A 19400-nucleotide genomic window follows, 5' to 3' on the forward strand; every position below is an offset into this window, starting at 1 on the left:
ATCATATATGGCCTTATGTATCTAGGGTTTAGCTATTGTAATCCTCTGCTAGGAGAGTTTTGGAAGTATACAACATAGATTTTTTTTTACCCCTTTAGCCTGGATTTTTCAATGTAGTAGAATAGCATCATCATTCATACTTCAGAACAAAGTCATTTGCTTTTTATTCCTTTTCCTCTTGCTTGGATTATTGCAGTACTGTCTCCATGTAGCCAGCTTATGCATCTTTCATCTTTTCTTCACAATGCTAAGTGATATTTCTAAAACATAAGACCTATGAGTCCTCTGTGGTGCACTCTTTAACACAAAAGTAAAACTTAAAAAGAGTGCTAGATAAGGCACTTTACTGTCTGATTATACTCTGAAGGTGATATAGTTTTATTCCATCTTTTGTTAGAATGCTTCCTCCAATACTTTGTCCCCAACATACAGACATCTTTCAGTATATATCTCCAACCTCTCTCTAAAATTTACTTACAAAAAAAAAAATATGACCTAAGGCTAGGTTTTGGTGGCTCAGGGCTGCAATCATAGGTACACAAGAAGCTGAGATGTAAGGATCATAGTTAGAAGCCAATCCTGGGCAAGAAGTCTGTGAGATTCTCATCTCCAATTAATCAGCAAAAATAGCAGAAAAGCTGGAAGCAAAGCTGTGGCTCAAGTGGTAGAATTCTCTAGTCTTGAGCATGAAAGCTCAGGGATATAGCACTCAGGCCCTGAGTTGCACCCCCAGAACCAGACCACTCGAAAAAAAGACCTCTAATTCGACTCAACATTCACACCATAGAACCAGCAGCACTCGCTTATTCTCAGTCAATTCAAAGCAGTTGGGTGCTAATTATCTGAAAGTGCAAAAAATATAAACATAAAATTATCCAAGATAGAAATAGTCAAATAAATGATGCAATGGACCTTGGAGGGTTTTGGTTACTGGGATCATGCATTCAAAAGGAGATAGTGCTCAGTGTGCCTCCCCCACCCACACCAAGGCCCAGATCTTGGGCCCTGTTCCAGAGCTTCTTTTGCTCTAGGCTAGCCTCTACTACTTGAATCACAGTGCTACTTTTGGCTTTTTTTCTGTGATTAATTGGAGATAAGAGTTTCTCAGGGACTTTTCTGCCCAGGCTGGCTTCAAACCATAATCTTCAGATATCAGCCTCCTGAGTAGCTACGATTACAGATATGAGTCACTAGCTCCCAGCCTTTCTCCTCTCTTTTTGCTTCTCAGCTACCAGGAAGTAAACGTTCTATGCACTGTGAGGGGTTGCACTGCCACTGCCCAGAGCAACAGTGCCAACCAACCAAGGACTTGAAACTTCAAAACTATCTGTCAAAACCTTTCCTCTTTAAAAAGTGACTGTATCTCTGGCATTTTGTTATAGCATCAGAAAGCTTAATGTACCCACAATATGATATCAAGCAGACATTAGAAATATTGATAATTCTACCATGCAAACAAACTAAATTGATAGTGAAAGGAAAAACTCTTAGGGGAATTTCAAAAAGTTATGATTCTGTTTTGAAAAAAAGAAAGTATATGTGTTTACAAATGTGTAATTATATCTACACTGTGTAGTCAGATAAAACAAAGAATATGTAATCAAATTTAAATTTCAGAAAAGTACTTTTTAAGCTTAAGGGTATACCAATATGCAGGGCATTTGTATGAAAATATGATATATTTTCAATTTCAATTTAATTGAATACCCTGAATATAAATAAAAATGTCTGAAAGGAAATCAGCTTATTCTGGGTGTGGGAGGTTAGATGAAGAAATAGAAGGAAAAAAATTCTACTTTTTCATGTCCAGTATCAAATGTAGTAGGAATATTAAAAGGTTGGTTTTCTTTTATGGGGGAGGGGCTTTTGTGTTTTTGCCCATTACAATTACATATTTTCTAACATTCCTTTTATAAACTTTTTTAAACCATAAAGTTTAGTAAGTCCCTGATAAAGAATGTGAAATTTAAAAAAAAGTCCTACAAAGACAAAGTTTCTAGGAAATGATGTGTTTTTTCTAAGTTTTGTTAAACAATTCTGCATTAAGTCCTTGACAAGCGAAACCTAGTGAAAGATGCTAATTACAAAATTTGATTTTTTTTTTTTGCCAGTCCTGTGCCTTGAACTCAGGGCTAGAACTCTACCACTTGAGCCACAGCACATTTCCAGCTTTTTTCTATGTATATGGTACTGAGGAATTGAACCCTAGTGTTCATGCAAGCTAGGCAAGCACTCTACCACCGGACCAAACTCCCAGCCCCAAATTTGATTTTTTAAAATCATCAGTTGTTGGTGTGCAACCTAGAGAATATGCACTCAATAAATTTATTTTTCCTGTTTAAGTTTTTTAAGTGATGAGTAAAATTTAATCTATATTTATTATGCACAATGTGCTATTTCAAATATTTACACATTGGGGAATGCTAAATTTTCCTAGCAAGTATAACCTAATTTGTCCTTCTGTGATAGGAATATTTCAAATCTAATCTCAGAGATTTTCAATAATGAAATGCAATAAGTACTATGAAAATGAAAGTAAATTTTAAAGGCTATTTCTCAAAGCAAGGTTGTGGGGTAGCTCTTGGAACCCTGCTGTTTGCCATCTGCGCTTCAGCACATACACACTCAGTGATGCAAGCAGTCAGGAGCCAGAGGGCACCCGGCCCCACCCGCCTGGAACAAGTGGGGCGTATCTCAGAACACCATTGGCTCACGGTCGTCCCTATTTGATGACGTGGCTGCGACCGCTGGATCTGAAGCGACAGTCGGGTCTCTGGAGTCTGTGTTACTCGTGGGCTCCGCCGCCATTTTACCCCCCTCGTAGAAGTCCGAGAAGGAAGCCCATACAAGGTAACTTCTAATGTTTATTACATCCTTTACATATACACCTGAATCTTTTTTTTAATCACACAAAGTATATACGTGGATACATGAAAAACTCCGAGTTGAAGTTATACTTGCTACCATTCACCAGTATATCCAGATAAAACACGAACTTTTCAAATTTAAATTTTGAATAAACAACGAATTATTTTTAGTTTAAGCTTGTTAAAATATTGCACACATACACAAAAGTTGTTTATTTGAAAATCAAATGGACCAGTCCATTTAGCAATTTTTTGCTAAATTTGACAATTTACTTCCTACCCACTTCACTTTCACCTAGAAGCCTCTAGAAGAAGCCGTTTGCATTATCCTGATAATAAAAAACAAAAAAAAATGAAAGAAGCAGTTTTTTGTATATTCTTTTTTCCTCCCCAAGAGTATCCTCCCTCAGTCTCACTGTATGCGAATTCCTAGAGTCCTGTATAATTTATCATCTCCTGGCATAGTTTAGATCTAGATTTCCCATATGAGAGAAAACATGCACCATTTGTCTTTCTAAGCTTGGCTTATGTATATTCTTCTTGAGTCTATAAATTCTGAGACTGACAGACATACTCTTCAGATAGTTCTAAAACTGGCTCGTCTCTGCTCACCATGAGACCTTGCAAATAAGTTTTCACTGATCTGCACCATTCTTTTTAGCTGTGACATAGTAGTCCATATAGGGCCATGATCTATTCAGCCACCTAATACACATTTAGCTTAATTCCAATGGTTTTCCATTACAATGAATGCTCCAAGTTTGGAATGCAGCTCAGTGGTACGCTGCTTTTTCTTAGTATATGTGAAACTCTAGGTCCAATCTCTAGCACCACAAAACAAAATAAGGAGTAAGGGAGGAATTAGTGCCATAGCAGACTTTTCATGCCTCCTTTTGTATTTGTGCCAGATTTTCTCTGAAATGTGAAAATGCCACTGGAAGTCTGAATTTTAATCAGTACTTCCAGATTGTCTCCACCACGCTATATCAATTTATAATCCCAGTAATATATAAAATCATTCATTTTTTATAGCTGGCTTTCACAATATCTTCAAAGTCCCATAAAATTGCCACATTTTTCAGGAAGCCAGTCCTTATCTTTCCATCTTCTGAATTTGTACAGTACCTGTCATCTGCAACACCCGTCACTAATACACTTGTCATATACAGTGTTTTTTTGGTGCATCTTATTTTCTGTCCCAAATTTTTAAACAATCTTTAAGTTTGGCTTATGTGACATGTTCCTATTTACTAATAAGCAAGTAGCTCAAACATTCTTCATAAAGATTTATAGAACAACTCAGGTATGAACTGGAAGTTCTGTGTTGCTCAAGTTCTTTTTTTTGTTTCTATCTGAGACATGCTGATAAAAGTTAATGCTTCATCCATATATCATATATTAAAGTACTTTTAAGAATTAGTCTTTTGCATACTAAGAGCAATTTGAGATGAAAGATAAGTATTTTAAAGATGTGATTCCTCAAATGCCTTTCTGCTGAAAAAACTCTGCATATATAGGAACATGAGAGTTTTACATTTTCATAGGCCCATACTTGAAAAAATATGATCACATGCTCATAATTAAATCATTTGCAAATTATTCTTTTACTACTCTAGAATCTGAATATTTTGTTCTGGTCACTTTTAGACATCCTTTAACCTTCAAAAGTGTAATTGAAAGAAACAAAGGAGAATTAGTAAACTAGCAAGGAGTCTGTGTGTATCAGTTATTCCTGAGTGAGCCAACCATATTAGTAGTTAGTTAAGAATCTAACTGGGACCACAGAATATTACACTCATTTCCTGGCCATTTTCAGCAGTCCTGTGCATTGAGCCAAAATATATAATTTTGTAGCATTAGTTAGTATGGAAACTTTTAACAATCATGTTTGTTATTATTGCCCACTTGCATTACCCTCCCATCCTTTTTCCATTTCCAACATATACTCACTTCAATTCTGACTTTATTTTGATGCCCTTTATTCATTATCATCTAAAAGTACCTAAAGATTATATTGAAAGTGGAAATCGCAGCATAAATAATTTTAATGGAACTTACAATGGGTGCTTCAAAGTATGTTTTATGCCATTTTACAAACTTAAAAGCTTGATAAAGGCCACATAAGTTTTCTAAGGCCACCTAAATTTTCCTCTCTTTGAAATCTAATTTCTTGACTTATCCAGTGTTTATAAAGTATAACCCCAGTGAAAGTCCCAAATATTATCCCTGCTATTCTTCAGTGTGAATAGTGGTGTTGCTCACTTTAGAAAGATCAAGAAGGCATTGATGTTGATTTTATTTGGTTTTTGTTCTTTAAATGCCCCCCCCTTTTTTTGCCAGTCCTGGGCTTGGGCTCAGGGCTTGAGCACTGTCCTTGGACTTTCTCAAGGCTAGAGCTCTACCACTTGAGCCTCAGCACCACTTCCAGCTTTTTTCTATGTATATGGTACGAGGAATCGAACCCAGGTCTTCGCGCATGCTAGGCAAGCAGTCTACCACTAGGCCAAACTCCCGGCCCCTTTAAATGCCTTTTTAAAGTTTAATTTAGGATACATACATACAGATGTGTTCTAGACAGTGTATTTTGCTAAATGTTCTTATTTGTAGATTGTCTGTTGATTTTGAGTAATGCTCAACCGATGTGACAAAACTTTTATTGTCGTATCATAAGGGCCTTGATGATCAGCAGAGGAAAAACAGATATTGTAAAGCTTTTTGTGAACTTAAAAAAAATACAAAATAAAGCAACCAAGTTTAAATTAAAAAAAAAAGAATTAGTGTTTCAATATGTCAACTGCAATCCGGAAAACATAATGACTGAGATCTGAAGGAAATACACTGATGTTAAATATACTACATTTTCTCAGGGCTTTCACTTTTTAAGTGTTCCGATACAGAATGGAAAATTCTTAAAATGAATTCCCTAAATGTACAATGGCATATAATGTATTCTATGTTTAGAAATTTTACAAACAAAAGTTAACCTGCCAAAGAATCTAAAGGTTTTTAATAGCAGTCCAGGCAATTTAACATTATCATCAAGTAAGTTATGGAAGGAAACACAAAATGGATTTTTGTCATTAATGATAATACGGAAAGTCAATAAAAACCCAAACCAGAAGGAAAAAAGATATCAGGGACACCGAACACATCAAGTAACACTGGTGTCATTAAGAGTGGCTATGAAATCAATTTAATAACAGTTTTATACAATGTAAATAAGCCTCTGTCTTCACCTGGGGCTTCTGGGTACAGCACTGTTTATCAGGTCTTTCCTTTGAAATTACACGAGGATACTGGACTGTATACAAAGTAGTTAAATTCATTCGACTTGCATATTTTTATCCTTATCTGTAAAAAACAGGAAGACTAAAACTTAGAGAAGTTAAGCTTAGACTAGTAACCATGTTGGTCCTGTTGCCAGGGACTCTCCTTTATATATCCAATAAGTAAATGAGTTAAGTAGACATGGGTCTTTGGGCCTTTAATGTACTATCCTCAAATCTAGTTGATACATTCTTTCTGGGATCCACAGAGGGCACTATATCCTACCATCCATTCCTACCTGTACTTTTGGAATTAATGATTCAAGCTGAGTTTGTAGTTTTTAGATGAAATGAGAAAATAAACCAAACTTAAAATTCTTTAGTGTAGGCATGTCAGATTTTCATGGCTCTAATCCATTCACACTTTTGATCCTTGTACCTTCTTTCGAATCTCACAGGGAGTAGCTACTTATTCTGCAGCTTTAGCTGCGTGTTCTACTTGTTTATGAAGGTACCTCAGTCTCTTCCAAAGAGGTAGATCCCCATTACCAGTTTGTTAGCTACCTCTTGGCCTTGCCTTTGTAAATTGTGGAAGACACTGCTTATTTGCAATGTTTGCTTATTTTTGGACATCTCTAGTGATTTGATGGCACAGTACAATAAATGTTTAAATAAGAACCATGTGTTTACATGAGATAGAACTTTACCCGACAAAAATATAGGCAATTAGCTAGAAACTACCAGGCAGTATAAGGAATAGAAACTCTGATAGTAACTGAACATTGCTGAAATGAAAGAGGTAGACAGAAGGCATTAAAACTTCAGGGGGAAAAAAAAAGAATATACTAGGAATGAGACTGAGGAGAATAAAATGTTAAGAATGAAGGCTCTAGCTAGCAAGAAACATTACTGATTCTGGGCTTAGGTCAGGTAAAAATGAGGGCAAAGTTTAATACTGTTTCTTGAGGAATGTGCAAACAAGGACAGTAATACATTCAAATCACTAAGAAAATGTAAGATTGGGTCTTTATTAAAGGAAATAATTATATATGAGTTATGACAAAGCCACGTTTCCACAGTTCTTGGGAAGTTCACTGGACAGCAATAGATGAACTGGTTACAATCCTACTAACTGCTTAACTTGTAGTAATTCACCCAAATAGGAATTTTAAGGTATTTTCCAATTCTGAAAATTTTACAATTTCTCTGATTTGTGTATATGATGCCTTCAAGTCTTTTAAAAATGGCCTCCATGGCAACACTGACTTACATAACTGTAACTAATCTCTCTGTACATCAGCTTTAGAATTAAAATTTTTTAAAGAGTTCTGAAGGAGTTTAAAAATGTGACATGTGAAAGGGTATCAATGTATGTGAATTAATGCACCTTCTATCTGGCAAATATCATGTAACCCTTTTACTAATTACAATTAAAAAATAAATAAATAAATAAATAAAAAAGAAAAAAAAAGCAGCCACTAAACAAAATTGAGATTGTTGGTAAGATTAATAAAAATATTTAAAAGTAAAAAAAATAAATAAATAAAAATAAAAATGTTCCCTCCATTTTTAGATCTTACTAGATAAATCCTGTCAACTTTTCAAATTTCAGTTGGGTTGGAACTATACTATGTTTAGAAAAATGCAAGACAGAGTAAAATGAGAACGGCTGGACCAACACAATCTTTAAGAATCTGGAGTTAAGTGAGATAGAAACCTTAGGTCAACAGCCCCTTTCTGAACAGCAGGAAAACCAAGAAAAGTATGAATATCACACAGTGGGGAAAGCAAATATTTTTTCAGCCTCCCAGTAGCTTTGAGGAACCTGGGGGATATCCTAGATGGGATGGTTAGTTTGGAAAACCTGTCCTGTAACATTTGCGATGTGAATTTCAAGTGTGTTCTAATTGCTTTTTACAAGCTCTTCTTCTCATAATGTAAAAACTTACCTGGTATAAATGAAGTAAGAGAAAAAAGGATTTAATGATACTTAATGATAGAGTGTATAATGGTTTTTTAAAACCACTCCTAAGCTTTGAGGTAGAATGTACATGATAGCTAAACTACCACAAGATATACTTCTTACTAGGGCATTATATTTGATCATTACAGAAGCTGATAGGGGACCTTCCTTTTTAAAATCAAAATCAAAAGACAAAAGGATCTATGAGACCTTATTTGGAAAACAGCAATAGCAAAAAAGACTAGAAAAATGGCTGAAGTGGTAGAGTGTCTAACCTTGTAAGTGAAAGGCCCCGGGTTCAAACTCTAGTCCTGCCCTTCCTAACAAACAAAGAAGAAAATATCTTTCCCAGCTAAATATAATTTCACACGTGCTAAGCAATAAGCAACATATGTAATACTCTGTATCTAATGAACAGCTCTCATTTTTGAATCCTATCACTGACACTAGGGGCTTTAATAACAATAAAATGTAATGTATTTGCCTTCATTTCATTTCTGAATAATTTTATACAGTCTTATAATAATTAAAATTATAAAATAAATTACTTTAATGCCCAAGGACATGGAAATGCTAAAACATTTATGCAAATAGGAACCACTCATTAAAGAACACTGACAAAGATATATAAATTATATTTAATTCTACTATAGTGGCTGACATGAAAACATTCTTATGGATTGTGCAAGAGTCACAAATTTACCTTCTGGCTTTTTATCTGTGTGAACTTGGGCAAGTCATTAATTAGCTATTTATGGCAGCTGCTTCCATTTGTAAAATGAGGACACTGTTACTTCCTGACCATATGAGAATGGCTCAACTCAGCTCATAGAAGATTCTCTTAGAAATTAATATTTTTAAGAAGCCAGATTCAATAAAGATATAAACATATAAGAAATGTTAATTTGTTTTCAACTTGCAAGCTAAACTGTATCTTCCAATAGTATTACAGAAGTTGAACTGTTTCACTGTTCATGAAAATAGTCATGCTCATTGATTCAGTAGACTTGTGGCTACATGAGAGAAAACTCTGAGGGTAAACAGGGGATAAGTCCTGGGGAAAAGAATGTAGTGAGTCATTAGGATTTGAAGTGAAATGAAATGCTACACCAAATCTTGTTGAAACTTCAGGACTTAAAATGAGAAACTACTTTTTCCCATGAGAACTCAGCAATTATCATTTTAATGAATGCTAGAGAAGTTTCAAGTTCTTAGCTGACACATTTAAATGATGCAAGGGTTTTCAAGAAAGTTTGCCAATTTATAAACTGTAGTTGTTATTAATAATGCCAAAATTAGAGAATTCCCTAAGTGGTTCACAATGATTGATGGTATTTATTCTGAATGTCACAGGAATTGGTAGTGATTCGGTGCCTTCCCATGAACTTGAGGCCAATGTTTTCTTTTGTCTAATTGGTTCATCGTTATTCAATAAATTGGCATTTTCTCTGTTATCCTAGTTCTAATCCCCTGGTATTCCTCTGAAGTATACACTGTCTTCAAATGAAGTGCTTCAAACAAAGCCTGACATTAGACAGTAGATCCTAAACTCAGGCTTCAGAAACAAGTCTGAGAAAACAATGCTATTTAAACAGAGAATATTATTTATTTTGCATGTTTCACTGAAATAAGAACCTATTTTCCAGTGAATAAATCTACTTCTAAACACCAAATTAAGACATTAATATGTTAAAAATATGCTTAATTAGTCATGTAAAGCTCCAACCATTTGAGGTCAATTACTGATTGTCCTCCTAAAGCCAGATTAATGACACAAGTCATAGAAAAGGTATATACTGCACGTCCATCCACAAGACAGGATGCCACAATTAGGAATTAATTAAGTACACAATTAAGTCACAATTAAGTACACTTCAAATCTTTTTCAAAGATTGAAAATGAAATTTTCTCCCATATCTTATTTTGACATAAAAATTAAGAAATACTTGTATATGTTTCTAGATGTACTTAAAGCTAAATAGGAATGTTACCGTTTGAAATTGGCCTATCTCATTCTCCTAGGGCCAACTAAACCTGGTGCCTCAAGCTGACAGTCTGACTTCACAGCAGTTGACTTGGGCCCTCAATGAAGAAAGCTGCCTTTGAGTCTATGTTTGAAGCTCCTTCCTTCGGGCTGCAATGAGACAGAGAGACCTCTTTGTTGTTGCTTGGGTTGACCACAAGTCCTGTACTAACTCCTCTGCTCATGGGATGTTGAAAACAGAGTCTTGAGTTCTGTCTCTGCTTTGCATAAAAATCTTAGAAAAGCCCCTAGTCTCCAGGTTTTGTTTTCTAATCTATATGGTAAGGGTCTCAGGCTAGATGATGTCACTGGATTGGTACATTCCCAACATTCATCACTAACCATATCCAAGCTCTCCTTGGTGAGTATATTATCAGTTCTTTCACACAGGGAAGAATGAAATCTAAATAAGATTCAATGGTCCAGAGGTGACTTCCATCCCTCACTTTAAATGATTGCAGAATCTTCTTCAGTGATATAAGAATGCATTACATAATTTAAATTAAAAAAGAATGTAATGCATGCATGGTTATTCCCAATAGTTCATTTGGCAATCATTCAAAATGTGTATCCTACACTTGCTATTACTGTCCACTGACAGGACTCCTGTTATTTCACAGTATCTTTTCAGAAGAAAAAGCTGTAATTTCACAAAATTATGATATCCCCTGCCTCCTCAATGGTTTTAATTATTAAGGGAAACATGTAGATTTCAAAAAACAATTCACATGGATTCATTTTCCTCACATGTCCCTCTGCACTGGCTATCAGACTGTGATGGCACAAAGCCCATTCCAATGCTCAGCATGTACATACAAAGAGGTTGGTCAAAACTTTGTACAATAGTAGCTAAATAATTTCCATCTTTAAGAAATATAGGAATTGTCTCCATGATAATGGCTCCCACTTATAATTCCAACTACTCAGAAGGCTGAGATCTGAAGACTGAGGTTCTAAACCAACCAGAGGGAGACAAACCCAAGGAAAAAACTGGAAGTAGAAACGTGGCTCAATTGGTAGGGTGTCAGCAGTGAATGGAAAAAGTCAAGTGAGAGCTATAGACTCTGAGTTCAAGCCCCAATACTGGCACAAAGGAAGAAAAATACAGGAACTTTTTTGTGGTTTGTTTTGGGAAGGTCCTATTTATCCTAAGAGTTTTTTTTTCTCATCTTGGAGAGTCTTCTCCTCTGAAACTGGTTCTCCTTTCCCAAAGGTCTTCCTTGAATTTGCTGAAAGTCATCACAGCTCTGGTGAAGGCAGAGACCAGGTAGGTTATCAGGAAGGACCTATGTGGAGATAGATGGAAGCTGCCTGCTTCAGATGTCTGAACCAAAGAGGAGCTTATGACCGCTCTAGTCCCTTCCCTGTGGCAGTAAATTATCCACGATTAAAGAGCCTGTTTCCCCTTGCCCTCTGCTCTACCACTTTTCTTTGCTCCCAGCAAAAACATTAAAAAAAAAAATCCCAAAGGACAAAACCTGCCACCAAGGCAGCAGCACTCTGGTAATTTCCCAGGGCATTATGATTGATAAAGATCAGCAGAGCGTGGGATAATAGCTCCCCTTAATTCACCGGTCCCTTTGAAGGGTTAAAATATGGCAGATGTTGATAGCTGACACTCCTGGCTGACAGGAAAGACCCATTGCTGCGAGGCCCACATCTAGGTTTCTCCCTTCCCTGCAGCTGTCTGTGTAGAGCTAATTGTATCCACTTGTTTAACCTCGGAACGTCTGGAGGCGACCCAGTGCCACAAGGGTACCTCTTTTTTTTTTTTTAACGGTCATTTCCTCTCTGGTGTAACTTGCATGACAGTATGTGACAAGCAGAAATTAATGGGGACACTGCTGTGCCAATTCCTCCTGAATTGCTGACACTGGCTACAGGCTGCCTGTTTGCCACCCAGCCAAGACCTCACATGAAACATGGCGAGGGGCCCATAGCTCTATTCACCAACAAGCCAGCTGGTCAGTGATGAGAAGAGCTAAAACAATGTGGTGTGCACAAATCAGGAAGAAAATGCTTTACAAACTCATTCGGACCAAGGAGGTGGCATTTGCTACGAGTTAATATGCCTGTTTATTTTCCTGAGTGGCAAATTGCAGGATTGTAATCTGCAAAGTACTTTGGATATAAGTATATCTCTCCCCAGGCCTCCTAAGGTGTTAGGAAGGACGGGACCAGCATTCGAGCAAAAGGAAGCCATCCATGCAGGATTCATCTCCAAGGAAGCCTGTCCAACAGGCTGCATCCAGGAAGGTCCGAGAGCCAACCCGGGTACCTCTTGCCTCTTACTAACTACCACAGTGTTGCCCAGTTTACAAATTCTGTGCATGGGTGTCCCTTTCACTCCTCCTCGCACGTACAAGTGCACATACAAGTATACACACAAAAGAACTCTCAGTTCAAGCCCATTAATCGCCTGCAATGTTTTACAGAGTTGGGGAATATGTCCAACCTTGGCAAGATCTATTTTCTCCTCTTAATATAATCAAGAATCAACCTTAGTTAGTGGTCACTTAAAACAGTGGCTCTGCTATAGATCAGCTCCTACTCATTTTAACACAGAGGAATACACAAATGTAAAAGTTTTTTTAAGGGCACAGTAGAAAAGTTACTTATAATATTGTATATAACTCAACAGTCAGGTTCAAGGAGAAAAGATGGCGAGCAGTTAGTGGGAAAATCCCACTGGGGAGAATTTTGTTAACAAATATAGGAAACTCTAACCTCATGGTCTCTAAACTCTAAAGACATAACCAAAAAACTCCTCGGTTTCATAGCTGAGCATGGCATATAGTGAAATTTTGGTATTCTATAAAAGCACTATTTAATTTACCTTTTCCCCTAAAGCTTTAAGGCATACCAAAGTTGGTATGAGTGACACATAGTTTTTGAGAAAAGAGAAAAAGAGGATACACAGCCTGTCTGGAATCCAATGAAAGGATAATGCCCAGATTTTGCAGAGCTTCCAGGTGGGTATGAGGAGAAAGAAGACATGTTTCCAGTTCTAAGAGGACATTTCTAAGCCTACATATGAATTGATTCCCTTCCAATAGTGTTCTCTGGCTGTAAAGCATTAGCTACAGGTACAGGCAGTCTATCCAGCAGCAAATGGAATTAACAAAAATCTCTACTCACTTGGGCAAGAAGCACAAGATCAGAGAGGTAATGCAGTACGTGGTGCCAGCCACTTCAACTGGACAAAGGCCCTCATATTTTTATAAATATAAGCTGTAAGAGCCACTGTATTTTTAGGAAAGGTGTAAAACATTTCTAAATCAACTAAAACACAGGCCCTGAAAAAACACAACAAACACATTTCTAAACTATACTAAATGTTGACTGCCAATACAATCTTGAAGGAGCCCTGCTTGCTTTATGACATCAAGGTAATATTTTAATGAAAATTCAAGTATTACAATGCCAAGAATATGCAGTATGTTACTGGCTAAATACAAAGTCTTTTTGCTTGCTATGTGGAAAATTTAACAGAAAACGTATTCCATGTAAGACATTCCTTCTGTGAACACTTGATGACCTGAACATGAATCTCAGATGCAAATGTCAATGAAGACTTTTGTGTAGAACCTCTCCTAGCTCCACATGTGATGCCCACAGCTTTTGTAGTGGCTTCACAGTCTGGCTTTGCTACTGCAGTGAGTGATCAGTGAGAGATCCACTATGCGGTGCTGGTGAGGACTGAGTCCATGTCAGCAGGCAAATCAGCTCACTGCAGGAAAGACTGGACGATCCGGTCCACATATGTCACCCACATGCACAGTTCTAACACAGTTTCTTATTAGTTATTATTTGTAACTCAAGGATATGGATGGCATTGGGAAAGATGGGAGAGAATGATGGAAGGGATGATGTGGATCAAGATGCATTGTACTTATAAACTGGTTCACTGAATTGAAACCCTTCTCCTACTACTTAAAGATGATGAAAAATGTTTTTGGAAAATATATTTTTTGCATTTAAAAATTTTTCTGTGTCTTCCATTTATAAGCTCCTAAGTTTCTCTAGGCTCCAAATCTGCAACTTAAGGGTTAGGAAGGCCAGAATCTGATACATGGAATGTCACCATAGAAATACTTTCTAGAAACACATGTTTTATACTAAACATGGGATACCTATACTTATTTAAAAGTCTTTTCTCAGTTCAAACAGGTCTGTCAAAGGCTATACAAACATCCACATGCTGTATTTGTGAGATAGGAAAACATGGATCGGATTTATAGTCTTTCTTGATGTTGTATCAGGCCTCTGATCAGAAGAACTGAGATCTCTGTCAAGACATTTCGGTGGCAAGTACATACAAGGCAAGGATTTTCCAGTTCATTTCCCCTGGCAACTTGCTCATCAATCACCAGGGTTCAGGACTTTTTTATTTTGGCTGGAAGAAAGAAACCCAGTGGTTTCTGTCCTGGTGTCCCTTCACTCATGATTTGGGCTATTATCAGTCTTGCTGTGTCTATCATAAAGAGTAGCTAAGCTGTCCAAGTTCACAGGCCTAACCTGAAGCATACCAACTTTCAGCATGGCGGACATGATTCAGAGGGATACATGCTATTTTTAAAAAGCATGTTTTTGGTGGTGTCATTTAAAAAAATGAAACAGGAACTGTAAAAGCTCATATAGTATGTGAGGAAAGGGGAGACGTGCTTCAAAAACAATTGTACTCATTACCTGACTCATGTAACTGTAACCCCTCTGTATATAACCTCTACAATAACAATAAATTCTGTTAAAATATATTAAAAATTCAAGTTACCTTTGGCATCATTTTTTCTTCCCTTTCAATTTTGAAGAAATGTCAGATGTCTTTGAGTAACTAGTGAATTTATATACAGATACATTTTTGTATGGACATCCTCATTACCACTGAATCTCAAGTATTTCTCTTCAAAAAGAGTTGAAAAGGCATCTTCATACTTCTTTATTAAATCAATTCTACATGCAGAACATCTTAATTATCCACATGCAATCTCTCTCTGTACCAACCAACTCAGGGTTTGAAAAGAAATGTTATTTTTCTTTAAAGCAGGCACCTCTTAAAAAGTATCTGCTGGCTAGTAGTTTAGCCTAGTGGTAGACTGCTTGCCTAGCATGCACGAAGACCCGAGTTTGATTCCTTGGTACCACATACATAGAAAAAAGCTGGAAGTGGTGCTGAGGCTCAAGTGGTAGAGCTCTAGCCTTGAGAAAGCCCAAGGGTAGTACTCAGGCCATGAGCTCAGGACTGGCCAAAAAAAAAGAGAAAGCATCTGCTAACAGGTATAATCTAACAGTTATGAGTTCATGTCAACAAGAACATGGAAAGTTGATTTCAAGTGAAAAATATTGAAAACTCAGAGAACATCAGAGAAATTGGTACAGGTGTTTGCAATGATAGTTAAAATAGGCTTGAAACTTTATTCTATATGCAGGTATTAATTTAAAAGTTTATTTCCCAGCAGCAACTCTTTCCAATAACAAGTGAAATGTCTCTAGAACCGATTCCACTAGTTTTATGGCAGTAAGATCAACAGTAAAAATAAATAACAATTGTGTCAGCAAGTTTTATTAAAGAGAGCTTGTCATATCATTTTTTTCTAGTTAGTCCTTGCTATATTATCAATATCATCATCATTAACCTCCCTATCATTCACACTGGATATTTTACAAGCTCTTGTCACTGTACTGATAATGAAGGAAGTACACTATGTGGCTAATTTGTATACTGGACTACAAAGATGATTCAAAGGTAGAGATGTCAATTTTGTGGTAATTTGCATCTCTCATTAATATGAACATGCAAAATCTTTTCCTTGGACTGAAAACATATTAGGCTGAATCACTGAAATAGCTACTTTTGTAAAGGCAAAACAATAACTACTAGGAATTTCATACAGTGTAATAAAATAGTAATACACACCTATTTTGGGCCATAAACAATCCAATATGCTTTAAGTGAGATAGACTGTTAGTATGGTAGCACATTTTGTACAAGCTTTTTTTTTTTCTGATCTTGGGTTTGAACTCGGGGCATTGTAAAGCTTTATCTGCTTATGGCTAGTGCTCTACCACTTGAGCTACAGTTCTATCTCAGGTTTTTGGTGGTTAATTGGTGATAACAGTCTTCCTGCCTGGGCTGGCTTTGAACTGCAATCCTCAGATCTCAGACTTCTGGGTAGCTAGAATGAGTAAGCCTGGGCTGGCTTCAAACCACAATCCTCAGATCTCAGCTTTCTGAGTAGCTAGCCAATGGCATGAACCACTGGTGCCCAGCCTCATACTAGTTTTTAAAAACAAGTAGTGGAAAAATATTTACATATGGGTAACACATTACATACTGTAGAATTTAGATCTTGTATCTCTTTAGGCAATTATTAGCTTGGAGTGAAGTGTTTTGAAAAAAATTATTCTATGAATATGTAATCATTCTGCTATTTATTCATCTCTGGTATATTCTGACTTCAACATTCATTTCTAATTATTTGTTAGGCTGAACTCCCCCCTTTGTACATCTTCCACATATTCTGTGTACTTGTAAATTTGTCCCTAATGTTCCTCATCCATATCTGAATTGAGTCATCTTTTTAACTGGTTTGTAAGTTACGTGTGTGTGTGTGTGTGTGTGTGTGTGTGTGTGTGTGTGTGTGTGTGTGTGTTAAAGTTTACCTTTCCTTTTTGTAACCATTTGCCTTTTAGTTATAGTTATAATACTAGAAATTTACTTTCTAGTAAACTGTGAATCATTTTTTGCTGATGTCTTCTTTTCATATGTAGCAAACTCTACTCATGGATATGATAAAATATTTATTTGTTATTTTAACCCTTAAAACAAACTAATAGTACCCCTCCTATACCCATTCATCTTTTCAAACTATCAAGTGCTTGGGCTTTCTACAAAACATATATGAGGATACTTGCTTGGTATCCAACTTGGAATTGTGTCTTTAGCCTCCTAACCAGCACTAAATGTTGCTAAATCAGGCCTGTTTCTAGCAAAATTTACAAGCAAACTCAGCTGTCTCTTTTATAAGGAAAATTTCCTGCTGTACAAAGGGTTACCTTTGAACAGTATCACCATTATTTCACCCATGACTACATCCCTAATTTTCTGTTTTCTGGCAGCTGCTCTGCAACTTACAAATAATGTGTGTCTTTGTTTAGAGTGCCTTAGAAAAACTGTATATTCTAAATGTGGCAGAAAGCTCGATTTATTTTACTTTGAAACCTGAGAAATCAATAACATGAACCATATGTTAATTATGAAACTTGGTGATAAATAAAGTAAGAAGTCCGGTGAAAGTGAGGTAGTAAGAGTGACCGTGAAACTGAAGCAGGAAGGGAAAAAAAGTCCTTTCTCTTGATGAGGTGCTTTCACCAAGAGGAAACCAAACTGCAACTCTTTTTTAATTCATTCTAATGTAATTTGTATTTTACTTTCCTAAGTGTGTGTAGTTTGTTTTTGTTTTTTTTTTTAAATCATGGTCTCACAGCAGAGATGCCTACCAAGGACTGTTACTGGCAACATTCAAAACCAATCATGTCAAAAAGACAAAACAAGCATACTTTTGTCTCTGGTGTATTGTTTATTTGGATTCAAAGAGAGTTGTGCACCAAAGAAGTATGTCGACCCATCATTAATATGGGATTGAAATATTAAAGGACTTGATTGAGGTTGCAATCAAAACCAGAAGAACAAGCCGAATGAGGTGGCTCATGCCTGTAATCCTAGCCTCTAGGAGGCTGAGATCTGAGGTTCTCAATTCAAAGCCAGGCCGGGCACTAAAGTCTGTGAGACTCTTATCACCAATTAAATCAGAGAAAACCAGAAGTAACAAGGGATAGGGCAGTAGCCTTGAGTTGAAGAGCTCAGGGACAATGCCCAGGTCCAGAGTTCAAGGCCCATGACCACCACCACCAACAACAAAAACAGCAGAAGAACAGAGTTATTAATGCAATATAGGAGTTTTTCACATTCGACATACTTAAAAGCTTTTTGAAAAGTGATTTTTGCCAAAAATGGTGATGTACTCCTATAGTCCCAGCAGTTGGAAGGCAGAGGCAGGAAAATGAAGAGTTGAAAGCCTACCTGATTTGGCAAGACTCTGTTTCAAAATAAAACAACACAACACAGCACAACATTTTACAAAGCTACATTTAGGGAAAGGTCTACTTACAGTACACAAATCTCTCTTTTATGCATAGGACCCAGTCAATCGATTCTCCTATGATAGGCAATTTATTTCTTTCCCTCTTCTTGTACCTCATCCTTTGAGGAGGAATGCATTTCGGTAGTGGAAGAGGAAGAATGAAGCTAGCTGGTGCTCACCTGTAACTTTTACACTATTTTAGTTTCAAAACAGTCTTTCAGCTATGGATAATGGTGAATTTCCCTGTTCCAGGTTTTAATTTTAACATTTGATATACTAGTGAGACTAAAATGTCAACAAGGAGTACTTAGGTCCTTATTCCGTACTTACCATAACTACAGAATATCTTCAATGGAGGATAACTATTTCTGGACTAATCTGTATCACACTCCTAACACAGACTGAGCTTCTAACATACATTACAGCCCTATACTTCATTCCCAGTGAAACATCTCATGATTTCCACTCCCAAACTTCTGATGTTCTATTTTAGCATTCTAATCCCAAAGTGGTGTGACTGTACTTCAGGAGAATGATAAATATTTTCCTTGGTTTTGTCCAAGAAAGGAAAAATTAACAAGTATGGTCAGCAATGGTAGTGAACAATGGTAAATATAAAAGCGAATACAGCTATGAACTCATACTTGTTAAAGGCTTAGAATCACAATTGGGAGAGAAAATTAAATTCTAAGCACTCTTACTCAGCTTCTAATATATGAGCTTCAAACACAGTACTTTATCTGGCCACCCTGATACCAGTGTTAAAACCTGTGACAGTGATTCACTTAAATTTCAAATGCTTTGTTTTCTCACCTAGTTTTTTTTTTTTTAAGGGCTAAGAATTCAGATAAGTAATTCTCACAATTCTGGTAAGGGATTACTAATTTAAGACCACAGGAAATTGAAAACATTAGTATGTGTGAAACAAAACATCATCTTTGAAAGGACAAATCACATTGTATCATAAATACTTTTTTTTTTTTCTCCAGTCCTGGGCTTGAGCTCAGGGCCTGAGCACTGTCCTTGGACTTTCTCAAGGCTAGAGCTCTACCACTTGAACCTCAGCACCACTTCCGGCTTTTTTCTATGTATGTGGTACCCAGGAATCGAACCCGGGGCTTCATGCATGCTAGGCAA

The 19400-nt window shown here is 36.6% G+C and overlaps 1 protein-coding gene and 1 long non-coding RNA gene across 2 annotated transcripts in view; one reads left to right on the plus strand and one right to left on the minus strand.

Moving 5' to 3' along the window:
* The window catches only part of Cdk6 (cyclin dependent kinase 6), a 181926-nt gene that overhangs the window by 107293 nt on the left and 55233 nt on the right, over positions 1-19400 (minus strand). The window lies entirely within an intron of this gene.
* LOC150063366 (uncharacterized) lies at positions 2765-10339 on the plus strand. The gene is made up of 3 exons (XR_016535415.1): positions 2765-2850; positions 6592-6667; positions 10119-10339. It is a non-coding gene; the product is annotated as an uncharacterized LOC150063366 (long non-coding RNA).

The sequence above is a fragment of the Megascapheus bottae genome, chromosome 5 (assembly GCF_031878675.1).
Source record: "Megascapheus bottae isolate mThoBot1 chromosome 5, mThoBot2.hap1, whole genome shotgun sequence".
NCBI classification, from domain to species: domain Eukaryota; kingdom Metazoa; phylum Chordata; class Mammalia; order Rodentia; family Geomyidae; genus Megascapheus; species Megascapheus bottae.